Here is a 6,362-nt window from a genome sequence, read left to right as displayed (position 1 = left end):
ATAATTTCAAATGAAGATCTCCAACTCCTTGGGGAGCTTGATTCTGTGATGTGTGAGTTATTCTATGGAGCTATTCTATATTTTAGACAGCAAACATATCCCACCACTTGGAAATATCGCCCATTTTGATTGAAAACAAAGTAGAATCAATTGACCTGACCAAATCACACGTGGTGTGTGTGAGGGAGGGAGACTGGGTCTTCCCACTCCTGATGTTTTCTTTCTTCTGAAAGGAGTCCAAACACTCCTGGCTTCTCTCCGCCTGCCCCCTCTTCCCTGAGAAGGAGGAGTGGTTTAATATGACTGGTGAGTTTGGAAGGAGGAACTGTGCCTTATATCATCCTCTCTTCTCTTCTTCTTGGGAGCAAGCTTCGCTCCCGCGGGGTGGGAAGAGGAGGCCCGTTCCAGCTCAGCTGCCCGTCACCAAGCCGCCAAGTCTGCCTAATTCTGAAGTTGAGTATCGGGAAGCTCGTTTGTCTGATGATATAAGCCACGTTCTCTAATATCAGCTTTATCAGTAGAAAAGGTTATTTTTGGTCCTCGTCTAGCTTGCTGCTATCTTCTGATTCAATTCAAAATTCACAGAGAAGGGAGCAGACTGCTATTTTGGGGTCTCCTCAAAGACCTCAACGTATTTACTGGAAGATTTCCTGTGATTAGGAAAATGCCAGTGTTGGGGTAAGGTCCGACTTCTAGATCCACATCGTCACTTTCTTACAGAACACCAGATTCCTTAGCTGTCAGCTGAGTAAAGAGAGTTCATGGGTGTTCCTTGCAGCTAAAATGCATCCATTCAAAAGTTATTTATTGAATCCTTACTATGTGCCAGGGAACACATAGGTAATCAAGAGAAACACAGTCTTGGGCCGGGCGCGGTGGCTCACGCCTGTAATCCCAGCACTTTGGGAGGCCGAGCTGGTTGGTCACTTGAGGTCAGGAGTTTGAGACCAGCCTGGCCAACATAGTGAAACCCCATCTCTACCAAAAATACAAAATATCAGCTGGGCGGGGTGGCAGATACCTGTGGTCCCAGCTACTCGGGAAGCGGAGGAACAAGAATCACTTGAACCCAGGAGGTGGAGGTTGCAGTGAGCCAAGATCACACCACTGCACTCCAGCCTGGGCGACAGTAACGAAACTCTGTTTCAAAGCAACAAAAAAAAAAAAAAAAAAAAGAAAGAAAAAAGAGAGGGAGACACACTCTCTGCTGTCACACAGTTTATAATTTAACTAGGGTGTATCAATTTAAAAGTTTAATGTTTCAAGTGAAAGAAAACAACCTCAAATAGGCTTGAGTAATACAGGAATTTATTGTCTCACTGGAGATCCAGGCACAATTTGATCCAAGATTCAAACGGCATGGATCCATTTCTTGGCTCTGCTTCCTCCGAGTTGGATTCATTCTTTAGCCACCACATGTTGGAACCCCTCTCTCCTGGCAGCTTCAAGCTTTCCACGACGGCTGCAGCAGATCTAAGACATACCATTTACCAGGCTGACAAGAGTCCAAGTTCCAGCAGTCCCTGGGGGTCCATCCTGAGAAGGCCATCTCAGGTTATAGACCAGCGTAAATCAGGAGCTCACAGGACAGAAGACGCTGATTGGCTCACACCCAGTGGGGCCCACCCCCTGATATGGGAGACTTGGGCTCTTTCCAATTCCAAAAATTTGGGCACCTATTTGGAAGGCAGAAAGGGCCACAACCGATAACTGTTTATGATAGAAGGAAAAACAATAAATAAGCTTATACTTCTGCTCTGAGGGAATCATTCAGCCTGCAGAAAATGGAGACATCTCACTACTACCTGGAGAGTGAAACACAGGCCTGGGGATCCAGAGATGTATTTGGATTCCAAATTCTGTGTGGGTCCCTATACACAGCTGACCCTTGGGGACATTGTAGAGGTTGATACATGGTAGACTTTGCTCCTTGATCTGTCCCTTCAGTAGTTACCCTTAGGTTGTATTCTGCTGTGTGATCGCTTTTCCCTTACTTACATATTTATTCGTTTGAGATGGAGTCTCACTCTGTCACCCAGGCTAAAGGGCAATAGTGCAATCTCGGCTCACTGCCACCTCTGCCTCCTGGGTTCAAATGATTCTCCTGCCTCAGCCTCCCGAGTAGCTGGGATTACAGGTGCATGCCACCATACCTGGCTAATTTTTGTATTTTTGGTAGAGATGGGGTTTCACCATGTTGGCCAGGCTGGTCTCGAACTCCTGGCCTCAAGTGATCTGCCCGCCTCGGCCTCCCAAAGGGCTGGGATTACAGGCATGAGCCACCACAGAGGATAGTATGTGCCTGAGAGAGATGCTAAAAGGATGACTGAGATGATATTCACAAAGTACTTGGTGCAAGTCACCAAATAAACCTAAGCTGTCTGTTGGCGTGTGTTCATTATTCTTTCAGATTTAAGGACATTCAGCTGATGGTTTAGGGACTAAACATTAACCACAGCGGGACAAGTCAACACAGCATGAGCTGTGAGCCATGAAGATGCACAGGCCTTCAGTGTTCTGAGTTCCACAGACCTGTATGAAAAACATATAACCAAAATAGATTGAAAATGGACAGAAATGCCGTCAAACATGCAGGGTAGAGAGAGTGCTCCAGCTAAGACCTCGGCCAGTTCTTTTTTTTTTTTTTTTTTCGAGACAGAGTCTTGCCCTGCTGCCCAGGCTGGAGTCCAATGGCATGATCTCGGCTCACTGCAACCTCCTCCTCCTGGGTTCAAGCGATTCTTGTGCCTCAGCCTCCTGAGTAGCTGGGATTACAGACACACGCCACCACGCCTGGCTAAGTTTTTGTATTTTTAGTAGAGATGGAGTTTCACCATGTTGGCCATGCTGGTCTTGAACTCCTGACCTTGTGATCTGCCCACCTTGGCATCCCCAAATGCTGGAATTACAGGCGTGAGCCACCACACCCGGCCCTTGGCCAGTTCTTAAGAGGCATGAGTACTTGCTAAGCAAGTTGAAGTGCCAGTGGTGCCTCAGCAATCCTTTATTTCTTCATTCAGCAAACATTTTTTGGGGTATCTTCTATACAAGAAGCTATAATAAAAACAGACAATCAGTTATGAGGCAGGCACTTAAATCCTTCTTAGAGGCCGGGCGCGGTGGCTCAAGCCTGTAATCCTAGCACTTTGGGAGGCCGAGGCAGTCGGATCACGAGGTCAGGAGATCGAGACCATCCTGGCTAACAGGGTGAAACCCTGTCTCTACTAAAAATGCAAAAAATTAGCCGGGCGTGGTGGCGTGCGCCTATAGTCCCAGCTACTTGGGAGGCTGAAGCAGGAGAATGGCATGAACCTGGGAGGTGGAGCTTGCAGTGAGCCGAGATGGCGCCACTGCACTCCAGCCTGGGCGACTGAGTGAGACTCCATCTCAAAAAAAAAAAAAAAAAAATCCTTCTTAGAATAAAGAAGGGACCTCCCTTTATAAATAGGTAAATTATTATAAAAGTTATATGCAAAGCTAAAATGAACTAAAGATCTATTATACAAGAGACAGAAAAGAGAAAACTAGTTTCAGTATTTGGGTGGAGGCTGGAGAAGAAGTGGGCTATATCTGGGATGGAATGAACCGACTTTGTGTTAAGTCATAAACAAAGATATAGGGGTAAATGGAGAGATGGCAATCAATTATATGAAGTCTTGTTTGGTTGCTGAAAGAAATGTGACCCAGTCCTCTGAATGCCCTACAGCAGCAGTTTATGTGCAACTTGCCTACTGCTCTTATTCTAACTTGTATCACAGTGGGTTATTTATTCATTCAATTATTTGGTTACTCATTGAACATTGATGCAAGGCTTGATATGTGCTAAGTATTGTACCAAGGGCCAGTATACAAAATAGAGTGAGACATGGTTTCTGTAGCTCAGTCTAGGAGGGTAGGAGGCATATAAAACATAATTATAGCCTGAGCACAGTGGCTTCTACACTTTGGGAGGTCGAGGTGGGAGGATTACTTGAGGACAGGAGTTGGAAATTGTGGTACTCTATGATTGTGCCATTGCATTCTAGCCTGAGTGACACAATAAGACCTTGTCTCTAAAAGAAAAAATATATATAGTCTAACATGAGAGGTGCTATAATAGAAATACGCCCTGAGTGCTTGGAGGTGAAGTCTTCCCAAAGGAAGTGATATTTGAGTGGATCTTGACAATAACAGGAGTTTCCTAGGCTGAATTTCCAAAGTAGCTGGAAAGCCCCTGAAAGAGGAGCCAGAATGGTGTGTGAGGAAATGCTGAGTGGTTTGGTATATGGGGATCTTTGGGTATGTAGGGAGAGTGTCAGCAGAGGAGGCTGAAAACGTAAGTGGGCTAAAAGGTAAGTCACATAAAGCTTCACAGATCTTGCTATGGGCTTTGAACTGTGTTGACAAAAGGATTTGTTGAAGAATTTTAGGTAAATGATTGGCAAGATCAAATCTGGGCTTTAGAAAGACGTTCTGGCAGCAGTCTGAAGGAAGAGTAGTAGTGGGGAAGGACTGGAGGCCAAGAAAAAATCAACAGGGAGGCTATTTCACTAATCTAGGTGAAAAGTGGTAACATCTTGATGATTGAAAAAGAGGGAACAGAATGGGTTCAAGGAAGAACTAAGAGATTAAATCAACAAGGCTTGGTTATTGGTTGGAAGGAAGATGATGTAGGGAAAGAAGGCATTAAGAATGACTTGGGGCTGGGTGTGGCAGCTCACGCCTGTAATCCCAACACTTTCGGAGGCTGAGGTGGGCGGGTCCTTTGATCCCAGGAATCAAGGCCAACCTGGGAAACATGGCTGAAACCTCATTTCTACAAAAAAAAAAAAAAAAGCAAAAGATTAGCCAGGCTTGGTGGCACATGCCTGGAGTCCCAGATACACAGGAGGCTGAGGTGGGAGGATCACCTGAGCCCAGGAGGTTGATGCTGTGGTGCACAATGATTGAGCCACTGCACTCCAGCCTGGGTGGCAGAGTGAGACCCTGTCTCAAATAAATAAATAAAAGAATGACTTAGAAGCCAGTAGCCCATGCAGCTGAGGAAACAAAGGTGTCATTAACCACAGTAGGGTATAGAAGAACAGGAGGAAAGATAAAGACAGGATAACGACATGCTGTGTTTAAGATGCCCGCACAACATTCAAGTGGACAAGCCCCACTGGCAGTTGGAAATCTCTGTCTAGAGTTAATGAGAGAGCTGGAGGCTAGAGACTGAGCTGGGAATAAATAGGTGCCAAGGCTACGGACATAAAGGGCATATACCCACCAAGTACAGCTGGAAAGTGAGAAGATAAGAGACACCAGCACAGACCCTACAGAGCACTAATATAAATGAATTGATCAAAGGGGAGCCAGAAAAGGAAAGTAAAAAGAGGTGTCCAGAGAACAGCCAGGAGAACTGGCAGAGACCAACATCTTAGAAGGCACAGGAGACAAGAGAAGGAGGAGGCAGTCAAGTAGGTCAGAGCTGCTGAGAATTCTAGTGTAGCATTTGTGACATTTCCCCATTAAAGAGCAAAGCCTGTGACAGTAGGAACTCCTGGCACAGTACTTTGTATAAAGCAGGCAGTATCTGTGCCATGATCTATAGATAGACATATAGATGTACCAATTTGGAGACTGCTAGTAACTGCTAGATGCCCAGAGACCTCAAATCTGGAAACATCGCAATTTTAAAGTGTTATTTTAGGGTCAAATTAGCAATAAAAACCGTACAATATTAAAAGAGATTCTACCTTTCCTCAAATTCCATTAAAAATTACTACTACCGCCTTGTGTATTTCTTTATATTTGGTCTTCAGGAGAAGATACATGGTCAGCAATATAAAATGAGGAAGCTGGGGTAATATAATTTATCAGAACAGAGGAGTTCAGTTGCAGTTGCTGGAACACAGAAATTGGTGTCAATGTGTTTGGCCTTTACGAAAGTCTTTCTGAGGGCAACATCATGGTATTTTAGGAACTAAGCAATTTCTTCCTCCTCGTCCTCCCCCTCCCCCTTCCCCTCCTCCTTCCCCCTTTCCTCCTCCTCCTCTTCCTTCTTTTTCCTCCTCCTCCTCCTCCTCTTTCTTATTCCTCATTCTGTTGCCCAGGCTGGAGTGCAGTGACTGTGGCTCACTGCAACCTCTGCCTCCCAGGTTCAAGCAATTCTCATGCCTTAGCCTCCCGAGTAGCTGGGACTAGAGGCACATGCCACCACGCCCAGATAATTTTTTGTATTTTTTTTTGTATTTTTTTTTTTTTGAGACGGAGTCTCGCTCTGTCGCCCAGGCTGGAGTGCAGGGGCCGGATCTCGGCTCACTGCAAGCTCCGCCTCCCGGGTTCACGCCATTCTCCTGCCTCAGCCTCCCGAGTAGCTGGGACTACAGGCGCCCGCCACC

General features: G+C 45.8%; 1 long non-coding RNA gene across 1 annotated transcript in view; it reads right to left on the bottom strand.

Moving 5' to 3' along the window:
- Window positions 1–3,001: 3,001 nt before the first annotated feature.
- The window catches only part of LOC105539071, a 129,889-nt gene continuing 126,528 nt past the window's right edge, over window positions 3,002–6,362 (bottom strand). Inside the window, exon 3 of the long non-coding RNA XR_001005999.1 lies at window positions 3,002–3,054. This is a non-coding gene — a long non-coding RNA (uncharacterized LOC105539071). The remainder of the gene's footprint in view (window positions 3,055–6,362) is intronic.

This window comes from Mandrillus leucophaeus, unplaced genomic scaffold (assembly GCF_000951045.1).
Source record: "Mandrillus leucophaeus isolate KB7577 unplaced genomic scaffold, Mleu.le_1.0 Scaffold20, whole genome shotgun sequence".
Lineage (NCBI taxonomy): Eukaryota > Metazoa > Chordata > Mammalia > Primates > Cercopithecidae > Mandrillus > Mandrillus leucophaeus.
Note: the sequence above shows the minus strand (reverse complement) of the source record. Positions and strands in the feature narration are given on the sequence as shown.